Source organism: Tympanuchus pallidicinctus, unplaced genomic scaffold, assembly GCF_026119805.1.
Source record: "Tympanuchus pallidicinctus isolate F22 unplaced genomic scaffold, pur_lepc_1.0 scaffold16, whole genome shotgun sequence".
Lineage (NCBI taxonomy): Eukaryota > Metazoa > Chordata > Aves > Galliformes > Phasianidae > Tympanuchus > Tympanuchus pallidicinctus.
The window spans coordinates 5,017,274-5,041,550 of NW_026294679.1; the positions used below are offsets into that span (position 1 = coordinate 5,017,274).

Here is a 24,277-nt window from a genome sequence, read left to right on the forward strand (position 1 = left end):
CCAGCACTACCTGGCAGTCAGTCTGCAGCATGAACTCCTCTTTATTCTTCTATGGAGATACAGTAATGAATAGCATTCAGTTTTAATAGTAAAGCCTAATATTATTTGCTCTATTCAGAGAATACAACTCCGTTGTAAGAGAAGTGCTTAGATAATGGTCATTGCTAAACATTCTGCTTATAGAGCTTTTGGAAATCAGCAGACAGTGTTAGCAAGTTCTACTACAAGTGAGAGCTTGCTTTTATCTCTACAATCATTGCAGTGACCCCAGTTGTCCTTCCCACTAAGCACCATTTTCCAAGATGCTTCAGCCCAAGAACTGACTCTCATTCACTACAAGTGGGTACTGCAGGAGAATAAGTCTGAATTTTTCCTGCCTTTTTAGTTTGCATAATTAGTTTTCACATTCATATTTCTACAGCAGAGCATAAACACAATGTTTTGTAGAATCACAGAATTGTAGGGGTTGGAAAGGACCCTCCAGAGATCATCAAGTCCAACCCCCCTGCCAAAGCAGGTTCCCTACAGCAGGTCGCACAGGTAGGCATCCAGGCAGGTCTTGAACATCTCCAGAGAAGGAGACTCCACCACCTCCCTGGGCAGCCTGTTCCAGTGCTCCGTCACTTCACTGTAAAGAAGTTCTTGCACACATTTGTGCTGAACTTCCTATGCTGCAGGAAGTTTCTGACTTTCCAGGTTGCTGTTTGTTCTGTTTTACCTTTCAGGAAATGAAGCCCACAACAAGGAGATCAACCTCACACCTGCAGAGATCAGCCATCACAGCACAGCCCGACAATGCTGGAAAACAGAAATGCTATAACCTTCCAGAAGAAAGGGAAAAGCTGCTATAGCAAAACATACTTATTGGTGTGGGCATGCTTAAAAATTTGATCAGTTCAACAATACTTTTGGACAACTAAAAGTAACACATTTTGGTGAAAAGTTTATACAGCAAAGTAATCCCACCAAAATGACTTTGAACAAAGCTTCCCAAAAGGACTGGGTTTAGTGCAGGATCCTGCATTAACCTGGCCTTGAGTTTGACAGCCCGTACAGATGCGAAGGGAAGAGGATGAAGGAAAAAGTTTAAAATCTCATCTCAGATGCACATATCATACAAATCTAGAGCAAACGCCCTTCCCCACAATTCAAAATAAGAAAGCAGAGAGCAGTGAAAGGACCTGATCAGCAGCAGAATGAGCTCAGCCCAGCTGAAACCAGCTTCTCCCCACAGAAGTGCCTCACTCTGCCCCGGGCAGCTCGCTGCTCAATCACTGCTCAGGCTCCCTGTGGGTGCTATCAAGAAGAATAGTGGGAACAATTGCTATGAACAGAATAGAGAGTGGCTGAAAATATACTGCTGCTCCTTCCCAGGCTGCAAGGGTCAGCCAGTACAATGAGGAGTGAGACATGAACAAAACGTTCCCCGTAAATCACATCTTTCAGCCTCTTCTGTCTCTTGAGATACAGCGCCTGGTCATTCCAAGCATTCAAAGGCTGATTGTAATTATTTTCAGTTCTTTACTAAAGATAAACAAAAGCACATCAAAACACTGCAAGGAGAGCAGGCTGGTTTTAAAAATTCAAGTTCCTTCTTTGTCAGAACAATAAAAACATTAAAGAGACATTGATGTTATTTCCTCTTCTCTCTCCAGAGCATTTTTTTCAGAAGCAAGACTGAAAAGGGCTGAACATGATGAAAAATATGAAGGCAAGAATATCACATCTTTCCTAAAAATTTTAGAAATAAGTTTTAATAAGCTCTATAACAAGTATTTGCAATTCTTCCACTTTTCTTTAATAGAAATGCATTTCAAAAATTAAAGTGAGCCAGTGTCAGCAGTTTTAAGAACAGCTGAGACTACATTTAATGCACACACCTTCACTGAACATTGTTGAAAATACTTAGTATTTAAGAAAAGCATTCTGATTTTCCAGATATTTTGAGAAACGTGCCCTCAGGTTCCAACACTACTTTGTCTCTATTTTTGTAAATACAGGGTTACAAAGTGTTCTACATTTACACCTCTAATGCAAATCCTAATGAACAATCATCCATAAAAGATACCTTGCTGAGAAGTGCCCATCAAGGCCCTGAAATAACAACATGTCATGTTGTCATATGGAGACAAAACTATCCTGCCTTGAAATGAGTTGTAAGCTTACAAGAGTAAAGGAGTACAGGAGCTGCATACATAAGCCTGATGAGCACCTGTGAGTGTTACACGCAACTGGAGTTCCCAAACATGAGAGGAATTCTTCTATTTCCAAGAACAGTAATCTCAAAGATGATTACATCTTTACATGTGACCCTATTACAAGTCAACTGTTAGACTTATGTTATATACAAGGAAGGAAATGCATGGAAAGGCAAAGAATAGCTAAGGAGGCCAGGGCTGTTCAGCCTGGAGCAGAAATGCTTAGAGGAGATGTAACAAAATGATGCAAAATCTGGAGTTCCATAGAGACAGAAAACAGGATTTGTTTGCATGCAAACCTTTCAGTATAAGAACTAGAGCATGAGGTGATGCTGACTGCTTCCAAACAAATTAAGAGGTAGTCCTCAATAAAAAAATTGCATCTTGTCTAGCCAATGCCATGCTTCATAAGCTTGTACGTGTTACAAGTTGCACCTTTACTCAAGGGAAAGCTGGACACATGCATGGGAAAGCATCAGCTGAGGATGACTAAACATGCAGAAAATTGTCTGCCTTGGGGGGCCCTCAGCTGCCAAGTCCTAAAACTCAGAGCCAGTTGGAGCACCACATTCATGCCTTGCCCTCCTCAGGGCACACTCATGTGGCAGATGCACAGCCATCACGCCTAATAGCCCACTTGAATACTTCCATTTTCTCTCCCAATACCTGCAGAGATGATTAATGCTACTAGATTGCACAATCTACCTATTTTCCTGCAGCTTGGCAGCTGAGCTTTTTAAGCATCCAAGTTTCTGGATTTCTGCCAGCTTTCAGGCTTTTGCCTTACTGCATTAGCGCTAAAATACAGCAGGAACATAGGTTCAACTACTTCTGAGGACCACATCCTGCCAAATCCTGCCAAGAAGCAATCTTAATGGCTGTTGTCATGTTTTTATCACTGTACTTGATCTATGGAACTTTTAAAAGTAAACACGTGAAAGTTATTACTTACAGTCACCACTGTAAATTATGATTTAGATAACTGTATGAGAGAATACTTTCTCTCAAAACATTTGTCTTTCCCAAAACATTTATCTTCTTCCCTTAGGGAACCTGAAATGATTTGAAATGGCTTTGCTTTATTTTTATAAATACAGGCAGACATTATGTAACAAGACTTGCACTTTCTCCTGTCTGACTAACCAGTATCTTCATTTATCATCTCATTTAGCTTTTCTCTGCTTCAGACAAGTCTTGGAGAATTGCTGCCCTTAGGCACACTAGATCTGCACAGCTATGAAAAGCTGACATGGAGAGGCATGATGCTCCACAGAAACAAAACAAAATTTTAAGCCCAAGTTCATAGCAACAAAAGAGTGTGCAAGCACCTCCTGCATCACCCACCTTCCCAGCTGCAGTAGCACAGAAGCCCTGGGCTTCAAACTATGGCTGTCCTCAGTCCAGGCAACAATTCTGGCATCCAGAGAGCTCTCAAAATGCTCAGTGCTAACCACCTACACTGAGCTGAAGGTATTTAATGCTGAAAACTTACTTGTAATGCTTAAAGGATTAAGCCAAAGGTTCTAGAGAACCTTGTGTAATCAAATTTTAGCTCTTTTTGCATCAAATCTGGATACAATAAGGATTCAACAGTTAGAAATTTAAGTTAAAATAAGTTATAAAGAACAATCTGAAGATGTCAGAAAGTACTAAAATCCAAGAAATTAATCAAATCGTTATTGCGGCAGTTATAATTTTAACACATGAATTTTGCATCCAGTTATTCTTCAGCAAAAATAGCCACTGGGAGAAAAACATCAGCCTTTACCAAAAAAAAAACCAAAAACAAACAAACAAAAAAAAACAACTAGGGCAAGTCCTAGGAAAGCAGTCAAAAGCTATTCTATTGGGTTATATATATATTTTATCTTTTTCACAGTATCAGTCCCAAAGCTAAATTCCATGAGAAGTTATTAAAAAGCATAAATAATCATTTCATTTTTTAATCTAGCTACAAGATTTCTGAAGCCACACACACAAAACAAGCAATCATCTACTTACTAACACTTGAAACTTCATCAAGTTACTTCATAGGCAATACAGGGAAGGAGAGATTTAAAGGGAGATCTTAAACAGCACAATAAGCTAAGTGTGCATTCTTACAAGTACTCTGTAAAATGATGAAGCCTAAGAAATATGTATGAAGATGTTTGCCTGAGCTTTTATGGTGTAGATAATTGAGGATGAAATTACAGACCAGATTAAAAAAATCTTGTGATACTCATGGAAAGTCTGTTTAAAATGATTAAAGCAAAATAAGCAGTGTAAGTCACAGCAGCTGAGTTTTCATCTACTTGAATTATTTAAAATAATTTGTTCAATACTCCCATAGATGCATATTAAAATGTTTTTACCATATATTACTACTTTATAAAGTCAGTGAAATTAATCTACTTTGCAGCACAAATATGAAGAACAAAACCTTAAAAAGGGCCAGCAAGAAGCATCACAGCTCAGCTGACCACCAGCCCGGATACATGATAGCACAGTAGCTCAGTTTTATGCTTGTTACTGGCTTCATCATGACTGCAAGCTTTGGAAAACATTAACAAGTGCCACAATTTAATACACTGTATGAAAAACTGTATAATATTAATGCACACTGCTCCTGATCAAACCATCTTGTTCTCTGTATTCCCTATTCACAGGCAAAAAGAGCATTCTTTTGAGAAGCCACATTAACATGTTTTGTTATTAAATCCATTTCATGCTGTCCTGGAAGTGACACCAGGAAAAAGTGAGGAACTTCAATACAAGCCATAGAAAAAAGTGGCAGCTACATCTCTTTGACTTCATCTGTAGAATATTTTTCTTCCTCTGATCTCACAAAGGTTCTCTTCGTGGATATATTTACTTCATTGTAGAATATTACTACCTCAATCCCTTGCAAAGTCAGAAGCCACAAGTAGACAGGTTGAATCACGGATCCTGATAACCATCCCTGTGTGCTCTTCTGTATTTTTTGTAAGTATACACAACCAACCTGGCATAATACTGCTCAACCACATCCAATAAACCAGATATAAGTATCTCCATGGAGCGAATTCAAGTTTAGTATAGCAGGTTAAAATTAATATAGAGATTAACAAATACAAGCTTGGCCTTGCCAGTACTTTTCTGCATCTAGCAACTGAGCACATAAAGTGCAGCACTTCCTTTTAGTCTCTGACAGAAAATAACTGCTTCACTATTTGGTTTTACATCATGCATAATAGGATCACTCTCATCAGCCTTTAAATACTAGAATGCTAAACTGATCAAGTAATGAATGAAAACAGCAATCTCCTCATGCACCTGGTGGGCTTATAGTTGTGGAAGATCTTTCTATTAATTAATAATTAAGACTTTTTCAACCAAGCTTAGATTATTGAGATGTTTGACATTAATGCTCCATGTACACTACTGCATGGCAATTACCCAGAACAAGCATCCTGAAATGGGACTGCTGACATAATGCCAAGCTGAGAGAAGACACAAAATAAAGAAAGCTGTTAAGAGTCATGTGCTAGTGATGGCAAGTTTTAGTATTTCCAAAGTTATCAAGGAGAGCAGTAGAGCACGTGACTTCATCATGGCTCCAGAGTAAAACGGACTTACTTTTTGAAGGGATCATATCAGGAGGGGGAAGAGTTGGGTGGACTGTGATAGGAAAAGGGGAATTGTTTTAAACTGAGACAAGGGAGGTTTAGGTTAGATATTAGGAGGAAGTTTTTCCACAAAGAGGGTGGTGAGGCATCGGAACAGGTTGCCGATGCTCCATCCCTGGGGGCATTCAAGGCCAGGCTGGACGTGGCTCTGAGCAGCCTGGTCTGGTGGTTGGCAGCCCTGCACATAGCAGGGGACTGAAACTAGATGGTTGTTATGGTCCTTTTCAACCCAGGTCATTCTATGATTCTATGATTTATTTTGGCTAAGGTCTATGAAACGAAGATTTCAAGAAGGTATCACTTCAGGCAAAGATGCAAAGACCCAGAACCCAAGTGGATAACTTGTGATCAGCACAGAAATCAAGGAACTTACAGATTGTGTCCTGGGGACACAAGAAAAGTAAATTAAATCCCAAGTACAGAAGGTAAGGCAGATGACAGATCACCCTAAGAAATACTTCACTACCATGTGCAACAGATTGAAATATATTTAGATATACTGTCAGTCAGTGTCAAACAAGTATGCCATACTAGAAAGCCTGGAGTTTTGTTGAACATTGGTAAAAAACAAAATACAAAATAGATTAAAATGACTGAAGTAAAGCATCTATAAAATATCATCCAAGTGTTTAAGACATATTTCAAGGAATCAGTCAAAGAAATCCTCATACATAAGCACATATCACTTAAGTTACAGCAACAACTGTGTATTTGTATATTAGGAAACATGAGCTTCTGTACTTGTTACTAATACATTACAACACTGGGACATCAGCTCGTGGAAAAGAATTCGGGATATCTGTCTTCCACAGTGATGGCATGTTCAGCAGGATTTTTATCCAGCAGGAATATCTAAAAGCACTGCTCTCTTTCAGTTTTACTGGATTTTTTCAGATCTGACTTGATGTGCTTCTTACTCGATTCATACAACACCAAGCACCCACGCTTCCTCTTTAGAGAGAGAGGAAAAAGATGTGGACAGAAGTATTTTGCCCTAGAGATTTTTAACAAAGCCTTCAAATCCAGGTCAAAAAAGAGGAAAAAAAAAACTGGAGACAACCTTTACATACAAAAAGCCACAAACATACTCTTCTCATGCAATCCACAGCATTTGTAAAAGCCAACAAAGCTCCCATGGAGTTTAATAGTCTACTCAAAGAGCAGTGCTAAACTTTGTTTTATCTTTCTCAAGTGATGCAAAGGACCTTTTGTAATAACTGTATCCTTTTCTCCCCTAGGAAATCAGCAGGGGATGCAGTTTGCTCACACATTTGTTTTCCCAAGTACTGCCATAACCTCAGAGCTGTGCTCCCCATTCAAAACAGCCAGAGACAGATAGGACTCAGTCCCATAACGACTGGTGGGTACATCATAATCCAGCCTTGTCATCTCTCATGAAGAACAGTCAACACGTTCCCCCTATGCTTATTCTCTCAACTCTTTGTGCAAAGAACAATGATTTTTTTTTTTTTAATAACCTGCTTTATTTTCTCCAAATCTGATTTACAGGTCTTAGATTATCAAGACAGGAAGACTTCAAAACAAATACAGAAAGGATGTGCTTAAAGGTCTGGTAAGAGCAATTAAGTGACTTTTTTTTTTTTTAAATCTGGCATTTTACCAGCTGAGTCAATTAATATCATATTAAAAAAAAAAACAACCAGAAGTCCTTTGCTTTTGAATTCCCACCTCCCACCTGCAGACTCACTGCATTCAAAAGGAGTAGTATTACCAGGAATAAAGCTCCACAGTACAGAGGACCCAATTTCACAGAAACATTATCCTCAGAAGTTATTAGAGACACCTCATGGGAACTGAGTGAATAAGAGCTGTTGCTGTAGATGTTCTGATACTCTGGTTAAGAGTTATAAAGCAGTTACATTGAAGGGTAAAGCCTAATGGGACAATAAAGCAAAACAAATCCATTATCCTCAGAAAGAAGCCTCTGACTTCTCTCAGGTTTTCGTTCAACTCTGAAAAATAGCAGGTAAACAAGAAAACATCTGAACTGTTATTGTCCTTGAGAACCATGGGATTTACACAGTCATTTTCATCATCAAAGCACTTCATGTACATTAAAGTAGTTAATCCTCACAGAGCTCTTGTGAACAGGTTGTTACAGTCGTCCACTCCTTCCTCTAAGTGTAAGGAGGGGTTTTTTTCAGGTCCACATGCAGACTAACTCGACTGATCTCATCTACAGCTGCAGAAGTGCAACACAGCAGTGTGACACTGTCACACCATGGCCAAGCAACAGAGTACCTTCATTAGGATGACACTAACTGCCCAAGAAAGTTGACTTTCTTCTATAATTTCATATTTTCATATATGGTTTGCGTATATTACAAATTTGAAATGTGAAAGAGTCAGTGGACTGCAGTGGATCCAGTCTTATTTTCTGAATCCAGTCTTATTTTCATATTTGATGGGAAGGAACAGTTTTGCATAAGACAACATGCCAGGTGGATATCATCCTTTCCAGAAGCTACATATGCCTGTAGCTTTGTTGCCTTTCAGTGGTACAAATAAAGAAATGAAATGCTACCATCAAATTCTGTATACAATGATTGAAACTGAAAGCATGTGTTTGAGTGACAATAGGATGAAGGGTATGCAAGGTACGATATCAGAGAAAAAAATTGATATTGGTTATGTTAACAGCTTTCTTCTCAGATTTCTGTTTCACACTTTTACCGGATCCAGGTTCACAATAGAATTAGATCTTTAATAACACGTCAGTGAAGGAAGGCTTTTCTCATTAAACTGGCGATAAGCTGTTCTGTTGTCCACTGACTGCCTGCATGTCCTATATTTTGTCAGTAACTCCAAGGTCTTATCTGTGACACCAAAGCTGCCTGTTCAAGGCTGATAAGAAATTTACTTCTCTGCAGGAGAAAAAATTTAAAAAGAAAAGAGATAAAACTTGCAGTTTCCTATTTTTTCTCTAATTGAAGAGTACTGAAGTACAAAGAAAAAAAAAGGTCTTTTGTCAGCATCAACAATTGCCTTAAAACATACCTTCTCACTGAAATCCAACAAAAAAGGGTGCAAAATATTTGTTCTCATTTCTTAACCACTTTAACAGAACAACAACACCAACTATTGCTCTTATTCCTCACCTCCCCTTTCCTCAGCCATCATTAAGCATGCTTTTACCCCTTGCTTGTTAGACTCTTCCATTTTAGGATTTAATCATTTCCTTGGGGTGTGTTTAGAGCACCAATCTGGGAAAGGGATATTGCAATCAAAATTTCACCAGCAGCTCCCTGTCTGTCGAGTGGTTGATACAGCCATCACACATTGCCCCAGTTCAGGTACTGCAGTAATTGCAGCAATGTGGTAGGGAAATCTACATGCCAGCCTGACTACAAGTACAGTGCATACCAGAAAGTTGAAGACACTAAAACAAGGTGAGAAAAAAGCCATTTTTTCCTTCACAAAATATCCAATTAACTTTTTTACTATTAGAAAAAAATCTCCTAGAGAACCCTATTTGATTTATTGGTACCAAAAAGAAATCAGTTTTAGTAAGAACTACTTAGTTCAAGGACTAGCACGTGGCTTTGGTAAAAATGTGAACATTTCATGCTTGGGTGATGGTACTTCCTTTTTTCTACCTAAATCCAAATAGTGAAACTCTTTTTAAGTATTATACTTTTATATGAAGGAAGAAAATAAGGTAGGAAAATCATATTTCTTATATTCATCTCAAATGTTTCCATAAGAAACACTGACTTTTTCCTGACTAGAAATTATAAAAATAGACCTTCATATGAATTAACAAAGAACTTGTGGCAAACTTAGTGAGCTTCCTACACATACATAGACCAACCCTTTCAATATTTTAGTAATCAGTTGTATAGCTGGCTTATAAGGACTTACTGATGGAGATGGCATCTCAGAAAGAAAAGCAGTTTATTTTGGTTTGAACTGTAATACTACTCATGAAAATAGAGCGCAGCTCTCAGTCTTATCTACTTTCATTAATGTCTCTCAGTTGATGACAACTGGAGAACAAGTTAAACTAGCATGAGGTTAAAGTAAAATCATCTGTCTATGGCCCTTTGTGACATATAAGGAATAGTTATTTCAGCAAGCATATGCTTAAGAATATTCTTTTGTTGGAAAGATTTTACTAAGGTGAAGTATCTGTCTTAAATTAGTACGGATTTTTGCCATCCAATCACATCTGCTTGCAACAGAATTAAATTAGGAAATTAATCTTGTTACTTATCAATAAAAGCACTATTAATAGGAATAAAAAGCAGGCAAAGGGGCATCATTTTAACCACGCATAGCTGAAAAGGAAGCTTTTCTTTTCCCCCTTACTGGGTTGTTTTCTTTCAGAAGCCATTCATGAATGTACTCTGCCCTCTAGGAAACCTAGATCTCCAAGGATGTATGACGATGAAGAGTATCTAAGCACACATGTTGAGCAGCAGCATTATCCACATGTCACAAAGAATGAATTGAAGGGATGTCAAAATTAGCTTCTTACCTATGGGTCAGGTTAGGGCACTTTGAGAGCACAATCTGGCAAGTAAACACTGTTGCTGCTCGATGGAGAGACAGAGACTTCCTGGCTCCCATGCAGCCCATCTGGCATTTTCCACAAACATCTAATTCACTTATCCAACACAAACAAGTGAATAAGCCCTGTGTGCTTAATACTTCACAGAATTTCATTTTAAAGGGAACAGGAAAAAATAGGAAGGAAGGAATCAGTCTGTTTAGATAACAGCCTGTGCACTGCTCTTGGCTAGGGCTAATTTCAAGTGCTGATATTATTTGAAGGTTTGCTGACAGGCAGTGGAGGAGACAGTAACTTACACTAACTGAAACTGCATAAATTAATATGGGTATTTTATCTTCATAAAATAGAAAAGAGTTATAGTGGATGATTCAGATGAACACTTATGCTGGCAGTTACACCTCAGTGCTTAAGTACTACCATCTGTGAAGGAATACATGTGTGCCTTGGTCATCAAGCCAGAATTCACTCAAGCAATGAAAAAAAGCTAGATCATTTTCATTCTTCTTTGAGCAGTGCAAAAGCAAATGCAGTGTGAATTGAGCTCCAGAAAAAAATCCTGCAAATGTATGAGGTCATCTAAGTTTGATGATATCTTCACTTACAGGAATACAACCACTCCACACTGTGGTTTTGATTACCTTTCTCATACAGTGTTCAGGAGTGTTGAGAGATAATGGGTCACAAAAGGTCTATTTAAAGATGCAAAGATAGCTGTATTGCAAGATTGTATAAGAACTCTATTATCTTTAAAGAATGAGAAATTCAGCCTTGTGGCTTTAACAAAATCTCACAAATATGATTTCTAAGGTCTGCAGAGCAAAGTAAGTACAAGGTCTTACGTATATAAAAAACACACCTTGAATCATGACACATTTAAATGCAGGAAGTTGTCATAATCACTGCAGGTGGCCTTAACTGCAGTTACAGGAGCAAAGCAAAGGAGAGCCTTTCCAGCCACCAGACATTCTACTGTAGGATGAGCTCATATCTGCAATTATATCCTGAGAGCATGCTAGTTTATTGAGAGAACAGCAGTGCTCACACATTTGCTCACCTTTGGTGAAACAAGGCATGCAGTTCATAGCTAAAGACATCCATCACTTGGCCTTAGTGGAGAATTTGTGGGTCCCTCCAGGACCAGGCCATCTTTCAGGATGATAGATTCTTGAGCAAGCATGCCATAAGCACTTTGGAGCCTCTCAGCAAGACTCAGAGCTAAGAGATATGTAATGTAAAGCCATATATGTCTAAAACCTATTATTTTTTTTCTAAATCAAAACTTATGCTATTTTACCAGGACTGTTCCACACTGTTTTGTACAAAGTTCTTATTAGTAGCTGAGGAAAACAGCCCTATTGCAACTATTTCTGATACTCCACCTAGTCAATCAACATCATGAAAGAGTGGGTGAGATAAATTATTTTACTCTTAAAAGATCCAAAGTCGCAGTCTGGTTGTGCAGGAAAAAATCAGAAATATGAAAACCACAAAATAAAACAAAATGCCACAAAACCAACAACCATAAGCAAAAAAGCATATATTAAACTTCTGCAGAAATGACTGTTTTGGCTCATATTAGCAATATCTTACCATCCACTGTGCAATTGTCAGTTTAATTGCTGTCTGAATCTTGCAAGTCTGAGGCTGTCTCATAGGTACCAGAATACATTCCCTCAGCGTTATTACTGGAGTAGAGCTTATTTATTTGTACCACTACATCATTTTCCTGTGTGCTTTAATCCACGTGGTTTTAAATCATTATTAAACTTGTTAAACTTCCAGCAAAATGTATTCAGAATCTTACCTCTCCTCACTGCATGTTATTTACAACACAGCACATAGCTGAATTTCAGTCACTCCTCTTTAACAAGCATGTTGTTTGCTAACAGTTTAAAAAAGGAAAAAGCTATAATTGAATTCAAGGTCAACAAAAATCAGATTAGTCTTTCTGACCACCTCAAGACTCCATTCCATTCAGTCATTCCAGGCTGCTCTCTTTACACAATTTTTCCTTTTGCAAGATGGCAGAGTACTGGCTTGCCCTCCTGGCATCCTAAACTTGAGAGAATACCTGCTGAACACACTCCAGGTGTTATTTGCACAGCAGGTTCTGCAAGGCTGATAGTTCAGAGCTGAGCAGATGACAAGTTCAAGCACAAGGCACTGAGAGCCCTCCTGCTTCATTGATAACCGCAGCCAGGTCATGGTTGAGCCCCAGCACTCCAAAAGCCTGTGGCAAGAGGCCAGACAGGTTTGACAGGGTCAGATTCGCACCCCATATGTCAGACCACATGTGAAACAGTTTCTTACCACAGATATTTCCTCATTTCCTTTTAGATACCGACTTCCAAAAGAGCATTAAGGAGCTGCAGCTCTAAAGCTCTGTCAGATGCCACAACCAGTTGGGCTGACCTGTCTGTTACAACTCAGACATCTCAGGCCACATTTCATTGTACTTTGTTTCTACATCTCCACTTTGTTTAGCAGAACTGGACCATCCTCTGCTGGACTCTGACCTCACACAGCCTCCCGCATGGGGCTGGTGGGAAGGCATGGTGAAAACAACCAACATGAAACATGCAGGGCCTGCAGGTGCATGGCGGGGCTTGGAATACATTCATGCACAGGGCAATGCATGGAAGCGCCTGGTTTGCAACAAGTGCCTCCCTTTAAGTAAGACTCAAAGCGTAATCAGGCATCACACATGACAATATGCTCATCACTCTGTCACTGTCATGTCCCAGCCCCTCTGAAGTTGTTCTGTTCCCCCCCCACACACAGCCTAAAGATAAAGTTTGGTTGTCGTGGCTGTAAATCTAAAATCCTTTGGGGCAGATATTTTTCTTAACGCTTGTTTGCACTGGCAGAGATCTCAACCGAGTCCTCCAAGGCCATAACTTATAACTCCAAATGCTTTTTTTTTTTTCCCCCTCTTTTTTTCTGAACCATTGTATTTTCTTCTCAGACAAAAAATGTTCCTGCACATAAGTCTGGAAATTTACATATTACTTTCTTACAAAAGCGTTTGTGGTTCCACTCCTTCCCTCTTGCAGTAGCTGTATAAAAAACACAAAGAATCTTTCATAATAAAATTTGATGTAGACACACCAAGGATTTGATATCAAAAGGACTCAGCAGTAGGAAAAGCTGTCATCAATCACAGCAAGCTGCTCCCCTGATAGCCATCTTAAAGAGGTAGAAAGATTCAGTAATGCAATCACACTGAAAAACCAGGAAAACATTATGATTCCAGTCACTACATACTTAGTGTTATAAGACACCTACATATCAAATTTGATTGACACATACAGAAGGAAATTACACTGAAGTCAACAATCTGCACCTGCTTACCATAAAGAGTTCTTGCTCTTGGTTCTGTGCAGCTGAAGACAGTAATCGATGCCTTTTCTGAACTCACCTTGCCCCCATAACCTCCCCTTTATGATCCCAAAAGAACACTTCCACTCTAAGAAGGGATCTGCTTTCAGCAAAAGCCAAGCTAAAATAAATGCTATAGGAAGTTCTGCTTAATAAAGTGAATTTGCATTTTATGACTGTTTATTATATGTATCACATATACATGATATGACCTTCAGAAGTAATAAAGTGTTTTCATTTCATCAGAAACTATTTAGCATGCTGCAGTTTGCTAAGGCAGGCTATCACTCTGAACTGAAGTAATAAACATTGGACTTATTTCCCTGAAGCATGCTGACTTCTGGTTGGCACTTTGAATAGCACAAACTAATTGCAATTACTCTCCAAACAAGACTTATGCAAGGGCAAATTATGCCAAAGCATTCTGTTATTCTTGACAGAAGTACATCATTTTCCTTCAGTTGCCTTTAAATGAAATCAGTTGAGTTTCAACTCATTACTCAAGTACAACCTTCAAAATAAAGTATTATATTCCTGCTTCAAAAATACAAACTAGAATTATGACTGCTTTGTAATTTCACCTGAGATGACCCAAAGTCAGAAAACCCTAACCTGAAGTTGTAGTGACCAGGAATGAGTGTCTAACTCTGAGATAAAGTACTATTGAGTGTTCCCTATAACTTTTCAATCCTAAGACTTGAGTTTATGCTATTATAATACACTACACCAAATCTTTCTCGGAAAATTATTTGCAACAGGGTACCTACACAAGGCCTAGAGAGATGCTCACAAGGGTCATTGCCTCTCTGGCAACTATAGGGGTTATTTAATAAAGAACCAATCACTTCATTTCTCAAAGTTACATTTAGTTTCAATATAACGTGCACTTCCACCCCACATAGGAGTGCCCCCACCAAAACCAGCAAACAATGCCTTAGGCATCAGAATTTGGATTTAGGACACTCATCCATAGAGAATAATACCACATCCAGTGCACTACTGAGTCGTTAACTGCACAAACACAGGCACTTGATCACACCACTGGTTAACTAGAGTGAAAAGTGCCAATCTTATGCTAATTTCTATTGTTTTTATGCCCAGTGACAAAAGCTTCTGACACGGTATAAAGCCTTCCTGCTGCAAATCTAATCCATGAATGCTTCTTTAAACAACATTTCAACCTTCATAGAGATCTCTCTCTGATCAGAGCTTTCTGCCATACAGTCACAGCATTCTTGATCCTCCATCACTGACTCAAAAGCCAGGTTTATCGTATCATCAAACCACAGCTCAACCTGCTGCTAAGCCTTCCCTCTGTACAGCCATCTGAAGAAAGCATGGTTTGAGTTCCAATTTCTACCTCTTTGATCCCTGTTTTGTCTAGAAATCAATTTTCAGCTGTAAAATGTTCTCATCTCAGAGGTGAGCTGCTTAAATAAGGCAGTAAGTAAACCCATAACACTTTTCAGACCTTTTGTTGTATTTTTTCCCCAAAACTAGACACACATGATTGTAAAATAGGGATTGAAAGCAATGCTGATTGTTTTGGTTCAGGACTTGCTTATACAAATGAATATCCCAGAGCTCCGATGGATTAGAGCAGATGACAAGAGGAGACTGGTTAGTTTTATTCCTGTAATCCACATTCATTCTTTTGTTAAATTTGCATTGGAAATATTCCCGTGATACATAGCCCCAGTCTCTATACTGATATTGGAAAGAGAATTTCTCCATGGTCTAGACTCTGTTTACCACAACTCTTGCTTTAGTTAGAGGAGAATATATACATAGTTACACTGTAAGGATTTCAGTTCACTGAACTGGACAGTTTTCTAATCCAACCAGTCATCACACCTTTGCCATCTCCCACCACTGAATACTTTCATCCCTTCCCAATGCAGATGGACCAAAATCTTATGTTTCTGAACACGCACAGGGCTCTGTGAACCCCAGACTGCACTGCCCAGGCTTTTTCCCATCATTTGTGCACAACTGCATCAGTTGCATAAATGAATTTCATACTGAGTCTCTCCACACTCTGATGAAGCTATCCAGTGGAATACTGACTTTCTTGGTACCCAAGCCAATACAATCAAATCAGAGTGAGTAAAGACCAGGAACATGTCCTCATCTCACATGCAAAAACATCAAGAACAGCAGACAGAACTAAGTAAATTACTATAACAGTCATACTTCCTTGTCTACCTGCTTATCTTTTAAGAACCTCAATCACCATAGCATCTCCAATGCTGAAGACCTCTCAATTCCTATGACTTATAAGCTGACCTTCACTCAGCAGACATGCTTTGCAGGTCACTGTAGTACTCCTCCAAGGCTGCAGCCAGAAGTTTGATAGATGACTCTGTATGCAATGTCATGTCACCACACACGGAACAAATAAATGGTATGCAATACCATGTCAAGCACAAGGAACAAATGAGGCAACCATACAAAAAATAAATTAAGAGTCCATAAATGCCTCTGAAGCACACTTACAAAAATCACCTGACTGAATTTAAGAATTCCTTTGTTTCTCTGAGAAGGTATTGTACACCCGCACAAACTTTAGTAAGCCATTTATAGGTGTGGAAAAAAAATTCAGTCATCTGCTAGCAGCTATTCTGAATACTTCTGTATATAGATGTCTTAAGCTCAGATAGCATGTTGAATGCTGGGAGTCAATCTGTGGTACAAAAGCCCATCATACTCAGCAGAGATAAGTCCTTTGCAGTGATGATGTTATTTGATTGCTGTTTTAAGTCATTTGGAAAAGGATGTTTGAAATTTTGAATAGCATATGGACAAGTTAACAACTACATCTGCTGGAATTTCCCAGCAAGAGAACAAGGAGAAAATGAGAATCATAGTCCCAAGACTCTCCCTTTGCTCCCAGATGAGAGCAGCAGCACAGAGCTTCTTCTCCTGCAGAAAAAGAGGACCTATTTCTGCCATCTGAAAGCAGAGAAGATACAGTGAAGCACGTTAATTGCATCACTCCTCACTTTGTTTTGTTTAGGACTCTACAATCTCTACAATCTAGTAAATCTTGGTAGATCTGCATTTAAATTGAACCTTTGGAAGGGTTGCATTGCCAACTAAACACCTGTATAGACAAAGGAAGTCACTTAAACAATTATACATAAATGCCATGGAGACTAGAGCAATATGTTTCTACTTGTATGTGTTTCAAAGACGTCTTGAAACAAGGATCTACAGGGCAGCACAAATGCATCACACTGAAGACAGCTCAAAACTGTCAGCGGTTATTTTTCTTCAATAGACATTATAATTTTCTGTGACACTAAAACCCTGTGAATATTATGTCTCCTAGCAGAGTGTAGTACATCTCATCTGTGAATTCCCCAAAGCAACAGCATAAATCTGTGCATGGTATTGCAGTTACAATGAGGAATAGTCTTGATGTGCAAGTCTACCTTCAACCATCTGGAGCACCTTCTTTATTAAATTTGTTTTCAATGTTTATGTAGGCTCCTGGTAATTAATTTAGGAGAAAGCTCATTTGTTTCACGTTCAGAAGCTTGTCATTCATCCACTTAATGACAATTTGAAAGATTAAAGGCAAAGTAATATCTAACAATATCCAGTGTACTAGTACATAAAAATGACAAGTTGGTTGGCTTAAAAAAATAAAGGAGAAAGCTTTCTGATCAGTGAATTTGATACAGAGAAAGGAGACAAAGTACTTTTCCCCTCCTTAGCTAGGAGTTTCAAATCAGATTTCAGGACCCAACAAGGTCATCCAGGTGGCAATACTGCCACACCATTGTACTTTTTTCTACAGATACAATGAATATACTATCCCAGAGTTAACAGAAGCGTCACCTACTTGCATTTCCAGAAGCACAAAGGTGTATTAGTCCTTGAAGTCCAATTTATAGCAAACTTTCTAAATGCTGTAATTACCAGTACCCCAAATAAAGCACAGAGAAATCACACAGAACTACTAATTACCCAAAGTCTATGGCTCAGCTATGAATGGCAGAGCATGGCTTGAATATTTTGTAAACCAGATACAGTTGTGTTTTTTCGGTTTGAGGATCTTTTGTTTATTTTAATACATAAGTTTTCTACTACCTTTAATCAAAGAAAAAATAATTATACCATAGCATGGATATGCTGTTATAAAATAACTTATCCTTTTAATTTCAGTCAATGATTTGAAACATTAATAGCCTTCATATGGTATTTTTCTTCCCAGCTAATGTAAGCACAGATGGCAGTCTTATTTGCATAAGCATCTCTTCCCACCATTCTCTTCCAGGGACCAAGCCCCCTGAACTCATCAGGCTCTGCAGCAGAACTGATCAATCTGTAAGCAAGAGCAATCATTTGGAATATAATCAAACTCAAGCTTCAACAAGCAAATCCTGCGTGAGCCAAGGCTATGACTGGTAAACACAGTCATTTGGATAGCTGGCACTCTCATGAAGGATGAGATTCTTTGGAAGTGGTTTTCAGTTCTCCAGGAGCCATTGACAAGCAGCAGACAAATCATGAAGTGCAGTTGATTGGCAGCAGTTGACCATCAGCTGCCACAAAAACCGAGCATCACAGGGACTGGATTCATCTTGACCTCAATGTTCATACACAAATCATCCCACATTTTCTACAGAACTTAGGTTATGTATTTTGCCATTACATTTTCATTTTCTTTTTCCTAAAAGAACACTCACTAATTACAACAAACATCCCAAGATCAGGTTTGCTTGTTTTTTGCTTTTTTTTTTTTTTAATGATAATACAGTTGGTGGAAAATAATTTGATAGCAAGTTACCTTTCACTAGGAATTAACAAACACCAAAAAAACATGACTAAACAGATTTCAAGAGGCTTTAAAATAAAAAATTCTATTTCAGAATATATATATATATAGAGACAGAATTGTAACAATCTACTAATTCTACAATTTTTCTTGTACTGTGTCCCTTGGGAAGGCAGAACAGCTGTAAGTAGCACATTTGTTTTGCTTTTCACCATTGGAGACTGCAGGGAATTATTTAGAAATACTTTTAGTATTCCAGAGCTGAATTCTCTTTAAATCCACATACACATTACATTGCAAAGGCAGGATCTCCACTGAGGTTAGAAGATGGATATTTGGAGGCTCTCTTTTTTTTTGTTTCCAGATTTGATTGAAGTGAAGAAGTTTTTTCCCCAAACCTTATAACAGGCAAGTCCAACACATGGCCTGTAGGCTGCACACAGCCCAGCCCATATTGCAGCCACCCCAAGCCCCACCACATCATGGTGCACAGCAGCCCGGCTCAGCTCAGGACACTCACACATCACTCAATGACAACCAAACATCATTGTGCAGTTGGCACTGTCTGGGCTGAAATCGGGACACGCTGCAGTGCTAGCTGAAATTATGGCAAACTGTATGTCTTCTGATGCATTGCCTAAGCATAGTCCTGTGAACAGTGGAAAATTAGGCAGCCTTGAGAATAGGTTTCAAAATTGCAAAAAAACACTGGTTTTGTTTACTTGCAACTTCTTTTTCAGCCAACATAAATACATAACCTGCGAATTTTCAAGTGGAATATACCAAGTTGCAACCACACATTCAATTCAAACATTCCATCTCATCCCTTTACCAGATTTCTGTAAGACCCATACTACCACAGAAACATCTCTTGCTTCAGTCACATCTCATTCATGCCATCATTTTTTGGCAGGACGTACATTTGTGAACAACTGTTGTCAAAGATCAAGCATGGGAGGAGTAAAGTCTCATCAGAAAAATCTGATGGACACATTGAGAACTCAATAAGAACTGCAACCACTGCATTTTGCAGCTGAGAATTTGGTCTTAATTGTTATTATGCTCTTTTTATCTATTGTAGCTTCCATGAAAATAAATAGGAGGCATCACTTTCACAGCAACCGACCTACTTGCAGCCTCAGATATTTGCTCTTCACTCAGTGCCACCCAGGTAAGCCAAGAGTTTGGCCACCCATGCTCCTTAAAGGTATACCTAAATAAATATTGCAGAGTAAATGTATTTCAGCTCTCAGCTCTTACTTACAATTTGGGACTATGCAGACCATGTGTAATATTCATAGTCTTTTTAATGGCTCTATGTCTTTTTGATGTAATTCACTGAGATCTAAATAGCAGCCCAACTAGCTTCATTTTAATTTAACATTATGAAATATGCCTTAATATATATTGATTTTATTAACGCTGTGTCAAACATGGTGGCTAAAAATAATAATAATAAATAGGAAATCATTAAAGCATTCCTACATGACTGAAATACAATCTAAAGAACATCCCTGAAAGTTATTTTCATGTAGGGCTGATTCACAGGCACTATTTATAATAACTCCAGAAGTTATTAAATGTTAAATCTCTGTGAATTCTACCTTGCCAAAGGCATACTCTAAATCTCTAACTTGAAACAGCAAAATACCACACACGCTCACCAAGGAAATGAATGAATTCATTCTTCCAATGTTTTTCCATGACTAGAATTTTCTAAGTAGATGATAAATTCATAACAATGCAAAAATACATTAAACAGTGAATAAAATAGAAAATGTATCCAATAAAAGAGTTGATGCCACTGCCCTGGCTTTAGTAACTTACGAACAATGAAAGTTTCCTGCAGCATAAAATTACTTATGAAGTAGCTAATGAACTCTCTGAACTCCAACAGTCAATTAATGCTGGAATACAGACTTAGTGCCAAGGAGGACATCAGGGCTGTTAGAAATACCAGATCTATGGGCTGAAGTAAATTCAGCGTGCTGCAGAGCCTTGCATTTACAGTCAAGACATTTCATAGAAAAAAAGCACTTTTTAAAATGTCTGGTGTAAAAGATAGAGAATGAAAAAAACAAGTCAAGAAGTCCATAGATGGATCCTTCATAATTTGCCCTAAACACTGAACTAGGCCTAGAATAGTTATTCTAAAAGAAATATACATAAAAGCAGTATATGAAAAAGTATTTACTCTTGGATTAACTGTAACCTTGTACACATGTAGTCAAATAATCTAATAAGTAAGACTATCTTTCTTCATATCCACAGAAAACCAAAAAAAATATTTAAAGCTTGTCACTGTTTTAATTCTGTACCTTCTGAGAACTTTATTTAAGGCCAACTCTGACTAAAATCCTTTCCTCCGGGTTGCCCTTAGCACCTTACTGTAATTAACTGCTGAATACCTATAAGCTTAATGAGCAAAAACAACTGCCCACACCTCAGGCAGCATTCACAAACAAATGTTTCTAATTTAAAGCCACCAATCATCAAAACATAGCTATTTATTTCCAGCATGCTCTGGAACCATTCAATGCCCAAGACATTGATGTGTAGACATTACAAGCTGGCCAAGTCAAGGTTCTTTCAATGCAAAACCATCTTTGAATCTACTCATGCATCAGAATGCTGATGATGCTGTAGCACCACACCTCCTCATGGGAGCATTTCTGTGTGCTCATACAAGCCAGAGCACTGACACAGATAAAGAGAGCAAATGCAGACTCACTCAGGCCCATTTTACAAGCCCAGTCAGCACCTGTGGAATATCTCAATTTCATCAGCTGCTGTGGAGAATACCCACAGCTGACCTCAGTCAGCTCTGTAAATTCATGTGGACTTGAACAAGGCTCAAACAGCATTAAACATAGTGACAGACAACACTCTAGGGCTTTGTTTTCTCCCACAGAGCATGAGTCCAGTGCTCCCCACCCTGTGCTGCTTCTCCAGGGGTGAAGCTGAAGATGTGGAACAGCTGTGGTCCAGATGTGCCTGCAGCGAGCTTGCGGGAGCCAGGCTGCTCCCTCATAGCAGGGTTACAGCTGCTTTCTGCCATGCACCAATAGTGCTAGTTGGCCCAGAAAAGGGATAAAGTGGCTGCAGATACTTCCCAATGAGATACTAATATATTTAGGGAAATTAGAAAATAAAGCAAAGACAGTATAAATCTTCCCAGAAGGAATCTCAGAATATAGATTTAATAATTTGAGAATGACAGTTTGGACTAGCTTAGTTCTCTTTCTTCCAATATTTAGTGCCTATACACTACACTAAGGAGTATCCATTCCATTAAAGCTCCCTGGAAATGTATTACTCCAGTTGTACCAGAGAAAGGAGCTTTGGTTTGCAGTGTTCCAGCACAGATATAGTGCCATTTCGTGCTAGAGCTTCCTACTGAGATCACAAAAGTCTTCCTTCCCAGTTGCTGACATACAGCCCTGAAATCTGCCATCTCCTATCACAAAAAGTAGCTTATCTTTCAAAAGGAGACAATGCACACCTCAACAACATAATTAGCGCTATATTATATTAGCACTAATATAGTTAGCATTAGAAACACTTTTCCTTCTCTACTCCTTTCTTTACCCTTAATTTATCTCATTACATCAAATACCAGAGCTCACTGACTCCCGCTTTCACTAGCCTGATGTCTTAGCTGCTCTCAGCATCTCTATTGCAACATCCCAGGGGCAACAGCATCATCCAGCCCACTTAGATTTCTCCTGTGGGCACAAACACAGTGGAACAAGATGCACTTGTGATCCTTTGTAACAGCAGCAGGCTGCAGAGATTGATATCGATCTGACTGCTCCTTCTACGTGAATGTCTGGAGCACAGCCCTCTGCCTTTTAACCAACCACGTCCAGCTGTGCTTTCCAGAGGACGGAGCAGTTATTCAAAAGCTTTAGAACAGAAAGGAGCTCATCTGCGAGTATTATACCTCTCTTTCTATCATAATGTATTACAAAGTTACCTTAGTTTTGTGCACTATGTGTGTAGTATCTGTGTTCGCTCTTAGCTCAGCAGTGCTTGTTAGAACAGACAAGCTGATTTGCTGTGCTGAGTGCAAATTGCTCACTGAAAGGTCATGGAGCTTACTAGACCAAGAAAGAGTGTAAAGCGAAGCGTCCCTTACCCACCACATGGCAGACATGCACTACAGTATGCGAGGAGAGGACTGCTCTGCAGAAGAGCTGATTTCTGGCTGGGATGATTTGTATTACACGTGAACTAATTATACGGTCCAAATTCAGATCCCTCCCTACCTGTTCTTACCTTCCAGAAAGATGCCAGCAGCAGCTTAATGCTTCCAGTTTTCCTTCTTACCTAAGATAAGAAGTTCAACCATGAAACAGCTGTATAGAAGTTATTTTACAGAGCCTGAAGCTGAACTGGAGTTCCACAGCCTGATCCTTGTTCTACCCATGCCATGAGAGCAGCCAACAGCCATAATCCACAGAGCAATCAACACAGCAGAGAACAAAATCTGCAGCCTGCTGACATCTGCCCCAGTGGGGCAGCAAGCACTACACCAACTCTGAAGCAATATCAGAGATACTGTTTTGGGCTTCTTTATCTCATTAACAAAGTGAAGATACTAGCAAGTAAGACCATCACTAACCTCGTTCAAACCAAGGTGGAAGATCTTCCTGCTCTTTTCAGACACCACCATGCTTCTCTGGCTTCTGAAATAGCCTTTGTACCAGGTGCTGGGGATCAGGGCTAACTACCCATTCCTAGCTTCCCCCTTGCCAACAATTGAGCTGCCACCTGGCTGCAGAAGGGGCCCGATTATCCCACTGCAGCATGAGCTAAACGTGGAGAGACAAGTTTGAAAAATAAGTATCTTCTATCCTGAATTTGTTTTTTTTATTTTTATTTATTTATCTATTCGTTCATTCATTCCTGAATCAAAAGGTCTTTCTATACTGGGTGTCTTCGCCTTTGTGTTTACTAAGAAAATATATTGGAATTAATTTTATTTACCTTACAATACTACTTATGTTTCCTTTCAACAATACCAGCTTTTAGGCTGGGAAAGAAACTGCTAAACCACAATGCTACAAACTGAAGGATGATTGCACTACACGAAGGCAGCAACAACACTGACTTCATGAAATTCTAAAGCTGTCTTCTATTTTTACCAATTAAATAGAGCAGCTATTGCTTGAAGTAACAAATATTTACAATGCTGTTTTACACGCTATTGACTTCAAAAGTATCCATTTCCTAAAAGAAAAAAGAGTGCCATCGTCCTTGGTGTTCAGTATGGTAAACGCATTGCTACTTTAATTTCATTTTCATACACACAAACAAGACTGTTAAGAAAAAATGAAGAAGGTATAAAAGGACATAGTGCTTTCACGAATAAAAACAAATCACAAAGATAGTATTTAAGTTTCAGTTTCTTTTGTCGTGCAAGCAGCCTTTTGAAGTGTCCATCTCTAGGAACTGGAATCATTAGAAACAATTTCAGTGGAAGTCCACAGCAGGCATACCAGGATGTTGGTGAGGGCAGGGTCTATCCTGCAGCAAGTGGCATGTGAGTTACAGCAGTCATCACTTACAACAGTCATCGCTGCTTTTTAAGCACTTCTTACACTGTTAAAAATAAAAATGTTGGAATGTTACTCTGGACCTTGCCCTTTTAATTCACAAAGTGGGTCTCGTTTTCTATTTCTTGTAGCAGAAGATGGCTTTTTAAAGTTTTTTTTTAAACTTTTCAATGATCTTT

At 38.8% G+C, this 24,277-nt stretch overlaps 1 long non-coding RNA gene across 1 annotated transcript in view; it reads right to left on the reverse strand.

Annotated features, from left to right (window-relative positions):
* LOC128077459 (uncharacterized) overlaps nucleotides 1-22,915 on the reverse strand; it is a 35,005-nt gene extending 12,090 nt beyond the window's left edge. The window contains exon 1 of the long non-coding RNA XR_008205020.1: nucleotides 22,819-22,915. This is a non-coding gene — a long non-coding RNA (uncharacterized LOC128077459). The remainder of the gene's footprint in view (nucleotides 1-22,818) is intronic.
* Nucleotides 22,916-24,277: the final 1,362 nt, after the last annotated feature.